This window comes from Macaca fascicularis, chromosome 15, assembly GCF_037993035.2.
Source record: "Macaca fascicularis isolate 582-1 chromosome 15, T2T-MFA8v1.1".
In the NCBI taxonomy this organism is placed as follows: domain Eukaryota; kingdom Metazoa; phylum Chordata; class Mammalia; order Primates; family Cercopithecidae; genus Macaca; species Macaca fascicularis.
This window is the reverse complement of record NC_088389.1, coordinates 16,814,808-16,830,757: the sequence shown is the minus strand read 5'-3', so window position 1 is coordinate 16,830,757 and position 15,950 is coordinate 16,814,808. Positions and strand designations below refer to the sequence as shown.

Genomic DNA, 15,950 nt, shown 5'->3' with positions numbered 1-15,950 from the left:
AATGCAACCGAATTGTGCAAACAGACTACTCAGCATACTGCCAAGCCTCAGTGTCTCCATCTGTAAAGTGGACATAAAGTCTCCCTCCTTCACAGGGTTGTGTTGTTAGCACAGTGCCCAGCACAGAACACATGTGGTGGGTGGAACTTGATCGTGGTGATGTGATTGTCATAATTGTCAATATTGTGATTCTGCCTGATTCTGTGATTCATCACTGAATCAGCCTGCAGCTTTTATCTAAACATCCCTGCCCCGGGGAAGCCTTCTCCCCACTATCACCCCCACCCCGATCAGGTCAGGCCCTGTAACAACCAGGCCCTGGCAAACTGGGGGACAAATCCGCCCTCTGTTTTCATATGGGCACAGCCACCCCTCGTGGGTTGACATATTGCCTGTGGCTGTTTTCATGCAGCAGTGGCAGAGTTGAGTGGTTGGGACAATGACCCTGTGGCCTGCAGAGCCTGAACTATTTACTATCTGGTTTTTACAGGCACATGCTAGCCCCAGCTCCTTCCCGCAACTGGCCCTCATGCCCCTCCGTGGCGCTTCCCTCTGCAGTGATGGCACAGTTAGCTGTGTGCTTATTTGCCTATGTCTGTCTGCCCTGCCAGACTGAAAGCCCCCTGAGGAAGGGCCCAGTCTAGAATTCCTAGAGCCCAGGACAGAAATCCCTCCATCAGCCACAACTCTTCAAGCTCCTCACAGGGTCCTGTAGGCACCTGGTCCTCGGAGGCAGCTCCAGAGTGGGCCGGCTGCTGACTCGGCACAGCCTTGGGAGAAGTGCTGATGCCGGCAGTTTTCCACAGCAGAGCGAGCCCCAGCTTATAGGAGTGTTTTCGACCAATTTTCCAAATCCCTGGCTTCAGCCCTGGAAGCAGGATGTGAAGGTTTTCATTGATCACCAGAGGATCGAGGAGTGCCTGGAAGGCTTCAGACACACTCGGGGGTCCCAGCTTCCCACTAGCAGCCTCATAAGACAGAGAGCGGGTGCTGCTGCAGCTGTGGGGCAGCCTGGGGTCCTGGGGAGGTGGAGCCAGAGGGGCAGCTCCAGGGAGGCCTTTCTGGACCTGGCAGCCAGACTGAGCTGCGTGGCAGGAGCCCGACCAGACTCAGGGACAGGAATGTGCCTCTTGCAGTCCCAGGAATGGGAGGAACGCAGGCTTCCCCGGCTCCTCAGGAGGGGGTTTAGGCTTCAGCTCGGTGCCCTTTCCAGTAGGCACATCCCCCCACACCTGTCAAGGAGAGGCCTTAAGACATGCTCATTCGTTCATTCACCCAAGACTTCCGGGCCAAGGGCTTGCTGTGAGCCAGGTGCCCAGTGAGAGAAGGCAAGAACCTGCCCCCCAAAGTTCACATTTTAGTGGGGGAAACAGGCAGCAAAACTGCCAGGGGCAAGGATGGGCACACTGAAAGGAGGCAGTAGGGGCGAGACCAATGTGACAGACGGTCTCTCTGGCCCTCTTCTAGGCAGCGCCCGCACCTCTACCCCTCTACCCAGCCCACCTGCCCTGGCATTGACAGCGGCCCAGGTCTCGCCCTCTGAGGCCTTGATTCACGTCCGAAATGGTCTGTGGGCTGAGGCTGCCCTTTGTCTCTGGGATGGTCCCTGCCCCCCACAGAGAGCTGGCCCCCACTTTCCACCGCTGCAGAATGAATGTGTGGGCAGATCCATACCAACAAATAGGCTGTGAGAAAGGAAATGGAGAAACCTTCTCAGTTTCTGTGTCTGTGGAGAAAAAAAGGCCAAGAATGCCACGTTTTCCATTTTCCCTCCACATGTAATGTTTAGTTTCTATAAATGAACTAATATTTTCCTGGAGAGAAAAAAATCATAAAGAACGCTGACCCCCAGAGAGGGCAAGTAATGTTTGTGTGTACTTTGGAACTGGTGAAGACATTTCCAGATTTTGTTAGTCCCGCCTCCACGTGGCTTTACCAACTGACAGGTTTTCTCGGAAGATTCCTGGGCAGCACCGCGAGTCCAGGAAAATCTTCGGCCTTGGCCTCTGGTTTCTGTGCTCGCACTGTGAGGACTGCTCTCTGACACACCTGTGTGTCTCCCTGTTGTATTGCCTGGTGGTAGAAACCACCTCTGGAGTCAGGCAGAGCTCAGTTCAGAGCCTGGCTCCAGCAGTTCTTAGCTGTAGGCCCTTGGGCCGTTGGTTTGATCCCCCTAAGTCTGTTTTCCTATTGGAGAAATAGGAATAGGAATCTTCACACAGACATACTTCACAGGGTCTCTGGGGAAGTCCCCTTAGTCCAGCGCCTGGCATACACTCACCTCTTGAGAGTGTTAGCTCGCGGCCGCCCAAGCAGGCTCTGGTGCCGTCCAGACATTGGGGAGTTGGTTGGGGGACAGAGGGAGCTCCCGCTGGGGCAGTCACCAGCATACCAGTACTGCTGTCGCTCACGAGCCACCCCAGAACCTAAGGGCATGAAACAACCATTTTATTACATGCATAGACTGTGTGGGTCAGGAAGCTGAACAGGGCTGGGGCTGGAGCTGGAGTCACCTGGAGCCATCTTCACTCACATGCTCAGTGCTTGCTGCCAGATGGGGCTGGGGCTACAAGTGGGGGCCGTGGAACACCTACCTGTGGCCTCCCACTCACAGTGTGGCAGCTTCAGTATCAACAGCCTCCTGCAGGGCAGCTGGCTTTCACCCAGAGCAAATGGCCAAGGAGAGCAGGGTAGAACCTGCATCACCGAGCCCTTATGAGCCAGCCTCAGAAGTCACGCAGCCTTACTGCTGCCACACTCTGCTGCTCAGGGCAGTCACGAAGGCCTGCAGATCCAAGGAGAGGGACGTAGACCCTACCACTGAATGGGAGCAGCATCAAAGACTTTGTGGATAGGTTTTAAAGCCAGCACCTCAGCTGTTCCACGGGAGGGAAACAGAGACTCCAGGAGTTGCATAATACCAGTTATAGCAGCTGAGCTGCACTGAGCATGTACTCTCTGCTGGGCACCATCGTAAGTATTCTCATGTACTCACTCAGTGACCCTGACACAGACACTGCGAAGTGGGGCCAGTGTCATCCCCATTCTACAGGTGAAGATGCAGGGGCTCACCCAGCCTCATGCACTGAGGAAGTGGCAGAACCAGCTGCCAAGTCCAAGGCTCTGGACAGCCTCTGGGCTCTGTCCCTGCAGCTCCATGTATCCGTACAGTGCAAGTAAGCATTACATTGGCATGTCCTTGACTTTCCTGCAGTCACTTTTGAGACACACATTGTCCCCAGTTGGTCCTCAGAAGGCAACTTCCATGTAAGAATCAGAACTCAAAACCTGATCTGACATTAAGTCTAATCTCCTTGTCTCAGCCTAGTTGGGGTGCTTCAGGCCTGGCTGCTTGTGGCAAGAGAGCAGGGATGTTTGGCCCTTCTCCCTCCCTAGGCCTTTCTCCATCTCTTTGGCCTGCAGCAACTGGGGGAGAGGATACAGTGGTAATTGGAGCATAGGGTGATATGGGCCACATCCAGGCAGGGAGTTGGCCAGAGGTGAGTTTGAGTCTCGCCTCTTCTGCTTGACCTTGACGTGACAGGCTGCTGAGATGGGAGGCTCCAAGAACAAAGGAGATGTGAAATCCCAGAGTAATGGGCCACAACTGGCCTCCTATCCCTGGAGCTCCTCATGCAGGGCCCCTCCCGCCCATCCATTCCGAAAATATACACGGGCAGAGAGAGTATGTTTCCCCTGCAAATCTTGTGTTTAGGGGCTAGGCGTGGTGGTTCACGCCTGTAATCCTGGAACTTTGGGAGGCTGAGGCAGGCAGATGGCTTGAGCCCAGAGTAGAGTTTGAGACTGGCCTGAGCAAATGGCAAAACCTCATCTGTTAAAATTAAAAAAAAAAAAAAAAATTAGCCAGGCATGGTGGCTTGTGCCTTAGCTTCCTGAGGCCCTCACTGGAAGCAGATGCTGGCAACATAATTCCTTACAGCCTGTAGAACCATGAGCCAGTTAAACCTCTTTTCTTTCTTTCTTTTTTTTTTTTTTTAAAGACGGAGTCTCGCTCTGTCACCCAGGCTGGAGTGCAGTGACGTGATCTGGGCTCACTGCAACCTCTGCCTCTTGAGTTCGAGTGATTCTCCTGCCTTAGCCTCCTGAGTACCTAGGATTACATGCCCAGCTAATTTTTGTATTTTTAGTAGAGATGGGTTTCACTATGTTGGCTAGGCTGCTCTTGAACTCCTGACCTCAGGTGATCTGCCCACCTTGGCCTCCCAAAGTCCTGGGATTACAGGCATGAGTCACCATGCCCAGCCTAAACTTCTTTTCTTCGTAAATTATCCAGCCTCGGGTATCCCATTATAGTAATGCAAATGTACTAATTCATACCCTACTCCTAGTACCTATTTTCTGTGTTAGGCCATTCTTGCATCACCATAAAGAAATACCTGAGGCTGAGTAATTTATTTTAAAAAGAGGTTTCATTGGCTCACAGTTCTGCAAGCTTTACAAGCTTGGCACCAACATCTGCTTGGCTTCTGGTGAGGTCCTCAGGAAGCTTACAGAAAGTGAAGGATGAACAAGCATGTTACATGGTGAGAGCAGAAGCAAGAGAGCCAGGGGTGAGGAGAGGGGAGGTCCCAGATTTTTAAACAACCAGATCTCACGTGAACTGAGTGAGAACTCACTTATCACCAACGGGATGGTGCTAAACCATTCATGAGGGATCTGCCCCCCAATCCAGTCACCTCCCACCAGGCCTTGCCTCCAACACTGGAAATCACATTTCAACATGAGATTTGGAGGGGGCAAACCATTTCACAGGGCCTTCTAGCTGGCAGCTGATATCGCTGTTGCTTCTTCTCCCAGGCACTTTCATGGGTATTTCAGAGATTCCACAAGTCCCTTGACCCAGGCAGATGCAAGTCTATTTGGGGGACCCCTGCAGCCCCTTCCATGCCTCCCACAAAGTCTGGTGCCCACTGCCAGCTTCCTGATGCTTGGGTCCCCTCCAGCCCTCAACTCGGCCAGCTTTCCTCACACGGGCCACCTCGGTCTATAGGAGGCCTCATTCTAACAGACCTGTGAGCACAGCAGACCTGCCTGTGGCCACCACTGTCTTCTAGCACAGTCGTTGGGCCTCGTGAGGCCTGAGTAAGGCACAGCAGCTCCCTTGGGTCTCCTGACTGCTAGAGACATAGTTCAACCTCCCCAAGGGGTCTGTGGAGACTCCCCCCAACTATGTGTGAGTAGAAAAAGAGTCCCAGGGCAAGGGGTAGCCCCTCTCTGCACATGCTCTTCTCTCCAGAAACATACTCTATCTGCCTGTTTATATTTTCAGAAAGGATGGGCGGGAGAGGCCCTCTGTGAGGAGCTCCAGGGATAGGAGGCCAGTTGTGGCCCATTACTCTGGGATTTCACATCTCCTTTGTTCTTGGAGTCTCCCATCTGTCACGTCAAGGTCAAGGTCAAGCAGAAGAGGTGAGACTCAAACCCACCTCTGGCCAACTCCCTGCCTGGATGCGGCCCAGCTCCTCACGAGTACCAGCAGCTCCCCCAACATGTGCTGCTCCACGCTGCCCCAGCATCTGCTGCTCCGTGCTCCCCGTGGCCTAGGAATCTGCCCTAGGATGGGTGATTGGATGCCATTTGCAGAAAGAAATGATCAAGGTCAACCAGGTGCAGTGGCTCACACCTGTAATCCCAGCACTTTGGGAAGCTGAAGCAGGAGGATCGCTTGAGCCTAGGAATTTAAGACCAGCCTGGGCAACATGGCAAAACTACATCTCTACAAAAGTATACAAATTATCTGGGCATGGTGGCGCGTGCCCACAACCCCAGCTCCTCAGGGCTTAGGCGAGATCGCTTGATCCCAGGAGGTGGAGGCTGCAGGGAGCCATGATCGTACCACTGCGCTCCAGCTTGGATGACAGAGTAAGACCCTGTCTCAAGAAAAAAAAGAAAAGGAAATGAACTGAGCCCTCTGAGTGATGTGTGAGACAGCTCTTGGCTGTCAGGGAGAACTCGTGAGAGCTGCATGTATGAGAAACAATGTGTGTGAATGTGAAAGTGACCAGCTCCCAGGCTCCACTGTGAAACCTGGCCAGAGAAGGGTTTCAACACAGACTTTCTGTGCAGAGGGGCCCCGGTGTCCTGGAAAGACACAGGGTCTGGCAGACCTGGAGAGGGCCTGAGTCCTTGGGAACCGGATTCTCAGCATGGGCAGGAGGGACACTGAGGACACTGAGCCCCCTTCACATTAGGCAAAAGTCACCCTGTGCACCAGAGGCTCAGAGTGCACCTGCAAGAGCACCCAGTTGCACAGTTGTCAAGCTCCCTTCTCCAATGAGAAAATGTAGGCTCCGAAGGATGAGACCTGACTGTGAGATCCCAGCTCAGCGTGGGGCAGAGGCTGGACTGGAACCCAAGTCTTGTGACTCCAAGCTGAGTAGTTTCCCTTCTGCCACAGCTGCCTCCCATTAATTTCCGATGTGCGATACTTGGAAAGTGACTCTGTGAGCGGCAGCAGGGCTGCCAGGCTGCTTCAATAGGGCAGTGCTGTCCCAGGCAGGCCACTTGGATGCTGCTGGAAATCCGTGGGAACGAGGCTTCCCGTCCCAAACACATGTCTTCCTCATCTACCCAGTGGCCTCCAGACATCAATCCCAAAATGAACTTCTCATCATGTCCCCAAAACCTGACAGTACCAAGGATACCACTCCACTGACGGTCACCTCAAGTCCCCCTCCCTTCATACCCCCAGCCTGTGGTGTCAAGTCTTGGTGTCAAGCAACATCCAGTTGCTCTCCAACCAAAGCAAACTTTCTAGGGTACACATCTGAATGCATCAGTGCCCCTTCCTAAAAATCTCTACACCTTCCCCTCATTGAACTCCAGGCTTCTTCAAAGGCCCGGCTCTCTGTCACCCCGAGTCTGTGCACATGCTCTTCTGTCTGCATCCATCACTGCTCCTGCTGGAGCTCTTGCACCTGCCTGGACATCAGACCCTCCAGGGGTCCCCTCTGTGTTCTCACGTGCACCGTGCTCAGGGCTATCCTGTTCACTGACTGCTCACCCGGGCAAGTTCCTGAACTCTTCCCTCGTCCAGTTCTACATCCTAAAAGTAAGATGGCAACAGTACTTGCATGGCAGTGTTAATGTGAGGCTTAAATAAGATCAGGTGTACTAAGCATTTATCACAGTTCCTGGCACTTTGTAGATGCTCAGTAAACATTAGCTACTGTCATTATTACCATCGTTATTGTTGTAGTTATATTATTGGTATAGTTGTTGCCTTTACCGTATTTTTTATTGTTACTATTCTCATGTAAAAGTAGATGTCTCTCCTGGTCTAATGACCTGGCTACTTCTCTCTCTCCCACACTTGACTAGAAACTCATCTTTCTAATCCAGTGTAGTATCTCCGGCTCCTGCCCCGGGGGCAGGCCCAAGGTCAGGGCTCAGGAAAAGTTGGTCACATGAAGGAGGGAGGGATGCTGTATGGTTTATTCCTCACAGGGAGGCTGTCAGTCAGGGTCACCATTCCTGTTTCGCAGATGTAGAATTCAGGTTCAGAGGTGTGAGGTGACTTGCCCAAGGTCACTTAGCCTGCAAGTGGCAGACACAGGTGGGGGCCCAGGCCTGTGTGCCTTCAGATCCTGAGTCTTTGCCGTCACTCTTCATCATCCTGTCCACTCCAAGGCCATTGTTCAGAGGCTCCGGGCTCCTTTCTCTTCCAATCAATGAGTGGTCTGTTGGGCAGCCTGTTGCTTTCTTGAAAGAAATGTAATGAAAACCAGATTTTTTTTCAACATGATATCTTGTTCCCCACAGAGACTGTCAGTTCTCATATGTTCCAATAAAACTGCTAAAGAAACAGCCACTTAAAGAGCTTTAAAGATTATTCATGGAAAAATTATGCTGAGGAAAAACGGAGCAATCCTCTGAGATAGTCAAGCCACATGGTCAGTTTTTCCAGCTGTCCGTGCCATATCGGGGCTGGCAGCAGGAACTGTACTCTGCTCAGCCAGCCCAGAGCCCTGGTGCATTATGACCACCCACACCCTTGCCCCTGCCCCGAGACATGGAGAAACAAACTTGCCAGCCACCCAGCTCACAAGCGGTCCCAGAAGACACGTGTCCCTGGTGCTGTCACGTGGTGGCCACCCCAGGCTTGGCAGGGCAAGCACATGAGGCCTTTCAGTAGCAGAGGGTGTCATTTACTGGCAGAGAGGCCCCCCATCCCTGGGGCCCAGTTGAATGGGAATTCTTCTGCTTCCGCGTCAGACCCAGGCTGTTGGTCAACAATGCAGAAGAGGGGAGGAGCTGAGACCCAGAGCAGGGGGAGCAGCATCAGCTTTGAAACGGCGCCCAGGGAAGCTGCAGGCTCTTCTGCTGGGCCCCCCACCCTTCCTCCAGTTGGGTCAAGGGACATCTGAGGCCAGGCATGCCTCCCAGGGCCATCCATAGCCGAAAGAAGAGGGGGCAGATCCAGGCCTAGTCCTGCAGGGAGAGTCAAGAATTGAATGGAAGAGACCAAGGGCAAGTCCAGTGGGTTTGGGAGAGACTGAGCATGGGAATCGGAGCTAGAGGCAGGAAGCACATGGAGACAGATGGGAAAAGGAGTCAGGCAGGAGTGAACAGGAAGGGCCAAAAGAAGTTACCAGAAGAGACTTGGAGCTTCCAACTGTGTGACTGCAGAGTGCCTCTGAGCCTTCCTTTAAAATGGCGGTGATAAAAGTTACTAACCTCATAGGAGTCAAAGAACAGGACTTTGAAGTGTTTACTCAAGTCTGGCACACAGTGCATAATAGATGCTAATTCCCATCACCTTCCTTTCCTCAAGGGTAGTAACTGGGTCTTACCCACTACAGACTTCCTGGAGGAAGTGTCTCCTGTTTACTAGATCACTTCAGATACGGCCACCGTGTTCCTCCCTCCTCGTGTTCTGACCAGCACCTGACCTCTGAACAGTTAGCCTTCCTCCCCAGCCACCACAAGAGTGCCGCACACCTGGGATCAAGTCCTGCCTCCAGCGTGTTGTAGCTCTGTAAGCCCCACTTTCGGATCTGTAAAATGGGGCTACTAAGAGTTTCCACCTCAAGTGTTGTGGCACAGGTACAGAGCACGGCGCCGGGTGCATCTCATTAGGTTGTAATTGTCATCATGATTGTTACTACCACAACACCAGGTAGCCTTGGAGTCCACTCCAAACCACAAGGGAGGAGCAATGCAATTTGACCTTCAGAAAACACTTTTCTGAGTCAGGGTGGGAGCCAGAGTGACTCAGGCAGTGAGACTGTAATCCCTTGCACACGGCTGCTGATAAACAAGGCAAGATCCACCCTCTACATGGATTCGTTTCTTGAGCAATATGTGCAAAACCAAAACAAAGCAGGATGGTTTTCATTCTTCCTTTTCCTCTCTGGGACAACTGCACGAGATGTTTCTTTCGGAACAGAGCCTGCCTGCATTGCAGCGCTTCGAGCAGAGTTTCTTCCCCGGGCTGCACAGCCGCATCACCTGGAGAGCTTTGGCTGACGGCAATGCCCAGACCCACCTGTGGCCCACAAAATCAGTCTCCAGGGGTGGGCCCAAGAAACTCCATTTCTAACACTCTGTCCAGATGGTTCTGATACATTCTTTGGTTAAGAATTAGAGCCTCTTTTTTTTTTTTTTTTTTGAGATGGAGTCTCACTTTGTTACCCAGGCTGGAGTGCAGTGGCGCAATCTCAGCTCACTGCAACCTCCATCTCCCGGGTTCAGGTGATTCTCCTGCCTCAGCCTTCTGAGTAGCTGGGACTATAGGCGTGTGCCACCATGCCTGGCTGATTTTTTGTATTTTTTAGTAGAGACGGTTTCGCCATATTGACCAGGCTGGTCTTGAACTCCTGACCTCGTGATCCTCCCAAGCCTCAGAGAAGCTGATGACCACATGGAATCCCTTGCCAGGAAAATGCACACATACAAAAGCTTAGCTGCACTTTCAGTCCTCTGTACACCTCAAAGGCCTTCCATACACCTCTCCTGGGTTTGTGAAGTCTCGGCCAAGAACCTTTGCTTTAGAGTCACACCTCTCCAGTTCCATTATTGTGGCTTGGTTTGTCAGATCCTGTTCTTGAGATGCCATCTGAAAAGCAGGAACTGGGGCCTCAGAGAGCCTCCCCTCTCTCCTGCCATCAAGCTAATTTATTTAGGCAGCTGCGCCAAGAGTCAGTGTCGGGTGGTGGGGTCTCTTTGTTAAGGTTCTTTGAACTGCAGCAACAAAGACAGACTGGCTGACTTCAACCAAAAGAAGAACCATTGGGTTGGGTGCAGTGGCTCATGCCTGCAATTCCGGCTGGGAGCCTGAGATCAGTGGATCACTTGAGGCCAGGAGCTTGAGACCAGCCTGGCCAACAGGGTCTCAAAACCTCGTCTCTACTAAAGAAACCTGTCTCTACTAAAAATACAAAAAAAAAAAAAAAAATGTAGTCAGGCATTGTGGCGTTTGCCTGTAATCCCAGCTACTTGGGAGGTTAAGGCATGAGAGTCACTTGAATGCAGGAGGTGGAGGTTGCAGAGAGCCAAGATGGCACCACTGCACTCCAGCCTGGGTGACAGAGCAAGACTGTCTCCAAAAAAAAAAAAGAAAAAGGAACCATTGGCTCACAGAAACCAAGGAGGGCTGAACAGCCAGGCCAGGGATACACTGGGTGTCAGGAACAACTGAAACAGACCTCTCTTCCACCTTGCTTTGTGGCCTCACTCAGTGAGGTTACTTTCCTTTTCTGTCACCACAGATCAGATTCCCTCACCACAAGCAGGGAAACATGGCCATCCTTATTTCTCATTCATCAAACAGAGATTGTCCTCTAATGCTTTCTAGGCTCAAATCCAAAAGTCCTGGGGAGGGTGTCCACTCGTAGACCCATCAGCTGGGGCCACAGGCAAGGCCGCTTTGGACTGGCATTGCCTCCCCTGTCTACATCAGTGGGAGGAGAATGTGCTTCCTGAGAAGGTGCCTGGCAGGTGGTCCCAGGTGTCTGCTCCATGCACTCACAAGGCCTAGACTTGAACCTAACCCCATCGCCAGCCAGGTCCTAGACACATGCTTGATGCCTACCCACTGAGCTTCTACTACTCTACTTGCAAGTTGAAGCTAATAATATAGACCTCAGAGGAGTGCTGTGTGGACTAAATGTGAAGGCACTACAGGGTCAAGGCAAACACAAATGACACACTCAAGTTGGGTGGTTGGAAGAGAGTTTCAGAATGGGGTATTTACAAAGATGTGGGCAGAGTATGGGGACCCCAAAGGACAGCTCAGTACCCCAGGGTTAGAAACAGACTGCCACCTCTCAGGAGTGACTCCGCCGGGAGGGAGCCAGAGGAGGCAGTGCCCCAGCCTGCTCCCCATCAGCCTAAGCCAGTGAGGAGCCAGAGGGAGCCAGGGAGCCCACTGACCTAGCCCCATGTGCAGCCCGCTGGTCCATGGCACAGGGTGGAGAAGGGTGGAGGACAAATCTGGACGGGCAGATGGAGATTCCAGCACAGCACCTGGCACAGAGTAGGTGACCACTATTTTTAAAGTAGTCTCACTTTAAATAATGAAATAGTTAATGCATAGGGAATACCCATTGTCCCCACCATCCGTATTTAGCAGCAGTTAACATTTTGCCAGGTTCACCACATATTTCTTTAAGTAATAATACTACAGATGGAGGGAAGGCCCCTTACCCCCATCCTGCATCATTTCCCTTTCCTCCTTACAGGTAACTGCTGTGCTGATTTGCATTATTCTTGTGCAGGTTTTGCGTTTTACTGCATACTTATGTGTAAACATATATACTGTTGTTTTGTGTGTTTTAAAAATTTGACCTAAGTGGCATAATGCCATAAACATTATTTTACAACTTACTCTCTCTACTTAACATAAGTTTTGGGGTTTGTTTGTTTGTTTGTTTGTTTTTTGAGACAAGGTCTCACTCAGTTGTCCAGGCTGGAGTGCAGTGGCATGTTATCAGCTCACTTCAACCTCCACCTCCTGGGTTCAAGCAGTCCTCCCACCTCAGCCTCCTGAGTAGCTGCGACTGCAGGTGCACACCACCATACTGGGCTAGGTTTTGTATTTTTTTTTTAGAGATGGGATTTCACTATATTGCCCAAGCTGAAACTTAAGTTTTTACGATTTATCTATATTGATACCTGTAGATGCAGTGTCGTCTTCTCTTTGTAAAATTTGTTGACTAAATAAACCACAGCTCATGTATCTATTTCCCTACTGATGGGCATGTAGCTTGTTTCAGCTTTTTTGCAATGACGCACAATGCCACCTTGAGCATCCTCGTATATGTGGCTCCCCATGTATATATGCAAGAGTTTCTCTAGAGTAAAAACCTAAATTAGAATCACCAGGTATAAAAGGCGGGGAATCTTCCTTTATTCAGCATTGCTCATTGCTTTCCAAATATTTTACCTGCATATAAGCCCCAAACTAGAGTTCCTGTTCCTCCACCTCTGCCAATGCAATACATTGTCAAGCTAAATTTTTTATTGTTTTTTACCATCTGTTGGAATAAATAGATACCTCCTTTTGCTCTCATTTGCATTTCCATTATTACCAGTGGGGTTAAGCGTCTTTCCTTATTGTTACTGGCCATTTGGAGATTCTGTTCCTTGGATATGCCTTTCATATCTTTTGCTTGTTCTCTCTGTGTGGTTTGCCCATTCTTAAAGATATTTGAAGTTCTCTGTATATCTGAAAGCTAATCCTGTGTTGGTTTAGGGGTGACACATACCTTCTCCCACACTATGACTCACCTTTTAACACTGATTTTGATGTCATTTTTGGTTGGTTGTTTTGGTACAGACATTTAAATGTTGTCAGATTTATTCACCTTTTCCTTTAGGATTTGTGTTTTTTCTTTCTTCCCTTTCTGCAAGATTATAATGGTTGTCTCCTATTTTTTTCCCAGTAGTTTTGCGTTTCACATTTGTCACATTAATCCACTTGCTTAACATAAGGCAGGACTCTAATTTTGTCTTTTTCCGCATGAAACCCAGTGGTTTTGCCCCCATCCTGAAAAGTTCCTCCTTTCCCCACTGACTGGTAATGCCACCACCATCAGGAAGCAGGTCGGGCTCTCAGTTTGTAGTCACTGAACTGTGTCTGCATCCATGCCTAGTACCACACTGTTTAAATACTACTGCTTTAGGTTTTGTTCTGCCATCCAGTAGGGCAAGTCTTGCACTGTTTTTCTTCAGAATAGTCTTGGCTACTTTATTCCTTTTCTTTTGCATCAGGATTTTTTTTTTTTTTTCTTTGAGATGGAGTCTCACTCTGTCGCCCAGGCTGGAGTGCAGTGGCGTGATATGGGCTCACTGCAATCTCCACCTCCTGGATTCACGCCATTCTCCTACCTCAGCCTCCCAAGTAGCTGGGACTACAGGCACCCACCACCATGCCCGGCTAATTTTTTTATTTCTAGTAGAGACAGAGTTTCACCATGTTAGCCAGGATGGTCTTGATCTCCTGACCTCGTGATCTGCCCATCTTGGCCTCCCAAAGTGTTGGGATTACAGGCATGAGCCACTGTGCCTGGCCTCCATCGGGATTTTAAGATTGGCTTAAATGGCCAGGTCAGGAAGAACTTTGAACACCATGTCATGGATGGTTTCAAGCAAGGCGGTGACATGGTCAGCTTCACGTTTTTCAAATACTTGTGAAGCTGTGCTTGGGTTAGATTTTAGAAGATCAGACTGGAGGCAGGAAGACAATAAAATATGGGGGCCCAGACCAGTCAGTGACAAGAGAAGCGGGCAGGGAGGGGCTGTGCAGAGTCTGGAGGCCCTGGTGCCTGTGCAGCAAGTGAGGAGGGAAGGGAGGAGAGAAGAGGCACGTTGCCGTGTGGGAGGAGCCGAGGGCAGGCTCCCATCCCAGGCCAGGCGACTGGGTAACACACAATGCCTCCAGCCGAGGCTGGAAACAGAAGAAGGAGTTGCAGGCTCAGCCTCAGCTGTTCTGCACTTGGTGCATCTTAAGAAAGGGCAGATGGAGGGATAGTGCCAAGAGGTGGATATATGGGTCTCAGGCTCAGAAAAGAGGACTGGGCCAGGCCTGGTGGCACCGTCCTGTGGTCCCAGCTACTCAGGAGGCTGAGGTGAGAGGGTTGCTTGAGCCGGTGAGCCGGGGAGGTTGAGGCTGCGGTGAGCCGTCATAGCGTTACTGCACTCCAATCTGGGTGACAGGGCCAAACCCCCTCTCAAAAAAAAAAAAAAAAAAAAAAAGAAGAAGAAAAGAGGACTGTAGTCAAGATTTAAGAGTCATCAGCTATCCAATCAAATAAAAAACAGGAGCTGAAGAGGGAAGCCTGTGTAGACAACTCCAGCATGAAGGGTGTTAGAGGAGGAGGAGGAGCTCATAGAGGAGGTGGTGACAGAGACTGAAGAGGCACAGGGAGAAGCAGGAGAGTGTGGCATAGCGCCCGCCAAGGAAGGAGGGCATGTTGAGAAGGAGTGACCCCAAGCACCAGGTACTAAGGGCTCTGGGAGATGCTGACAAGCCTTCATTGGTTTGGCAAGAAGGAGGTCAGTGGACGTGTCATTAGGTACAGAAGTCAGAGCTGAGTGACTAGAGGAGCGCAGACCTCCATTTGCTGGGAAAAGACCCAGTGAAGGACCTTGGCTCACAGAAAAAGAGAGACTAGAGCTTGCCTATAGGCTGGGGGAAGGAGTCAGAGAGAGAAGGGGAAAGTGAGGCAGTGAATTCTCAGAGGAGATGGGTAGGACCTGAGAGAAGAGATGGGCCCCGGCCTGGCAGGAAGGCCAGTGTGAATGGAGGTGTGCGTGGCCACTGCAAGGGTGGCTGTGAGAGAGGTCCCACCTGACAACCAGTGTTGTCACTGAAGTAAAGAGTGGCAGCATTGGAAAGGTTTGGGGTCTTGGAGTTGCCTGGGGGCACTAAGGAAAGAAGTGACATGTTGGAATGTTATTGAGAATAAGAAAATTGGCTAAGGCCTAATAAAGGGATTGGTGGGGGCAGATGAAGGAGAAGGTGCCTGTGCAGATTGGGGTTGGGAAGGAGAAGGGACGGCAGAGGAGGCAATTCATGGGAAGTGAGCACTCAGCTGGCAGCAACCACCCCTGGTGCCTGGCCCAGATAGCCAGAGCTAGGCGAGCCTTTGGAGTCACCTCAAAGATCTCCCTTCGCAAGCCAGACAAACTAAAGAGTGCCACGGTGGCCAGGGTCACCTTCCTCCAGACATAGCTGAAGATGTGGCCAGCATGAAGGATTCGGCCTCAGTCTTTGTGTATTGAGTGCAGTGAGGTTTGCACCCCTAACTCCCTGGCTCTGGTGACCTGTTAGCCCCATGACTGGGTTGAGAAGGACATGGTAATAATTACCATAATAAATTAAGTATGAAGGCTAAAAACTATGAAAGTCTGCGAACATTACCTCATGGACTTCTTCTGACCACCTGCAAGGTGAGTTGAATCATTCCCACTTTTCAGATGAGGAAACTGAGGCTCAAGGAATAAGTTCAGTAACCTATCCATGGTCCCAGGTAGCACATGAAAGACCTAAGATCTGAACCCTATCTGTCTAGCTGTGCTCTTGCCCCTTTGTTTTTAATGAGTACACAGAGACCAGAAAGTAGCTGTATAAGAGCTCAGAGGTAAGGAAATGGACTTGGTGTTAGAAGACACACTTTTTTTTTTTTTTTTTGAGACAGAGTCTCGCTTAGTCGCCCAGGCTGGAGTGCAGTGACGTGATCTCGGCTCACTGCAAGCTCCGCCTCCCAGGTTCACGCCATTCTCCTGCCTCAGCCTCCCGAGTAGCTGGGACTACAGGCGCCCGCCGCCTCGCCCGGCTAATTTTTTTGCATTTTTAGTAGAGACGGGGTTTCACCGTGTTAGCCAGGATGGTCTCGATCTCCTGACCTTGTGATCCGCCCGCCTCGGCCTCCCAAAGTGCTGGGATTACAGGCGTGAGCCACCGCGCCCGGCCTTTTTTTTTTTTT

The 15,950-nt window shown here is 50.9% G+C and overlaps 1 protein-coding gene across 32 annotated transcripts in view; it reads left to right on the top strand.

Moving 5' to 3' along the window:
* The window catches only part of RALGPS1 (Ral GEF with PH domain and SH3 binding motif 1), a 309,728-nt gene that overhangs the window by 263,739 nt on the left and 30,039 nt on the right, over positions 1-15,950 (top strand). The window lies entirely within an intron of this gene.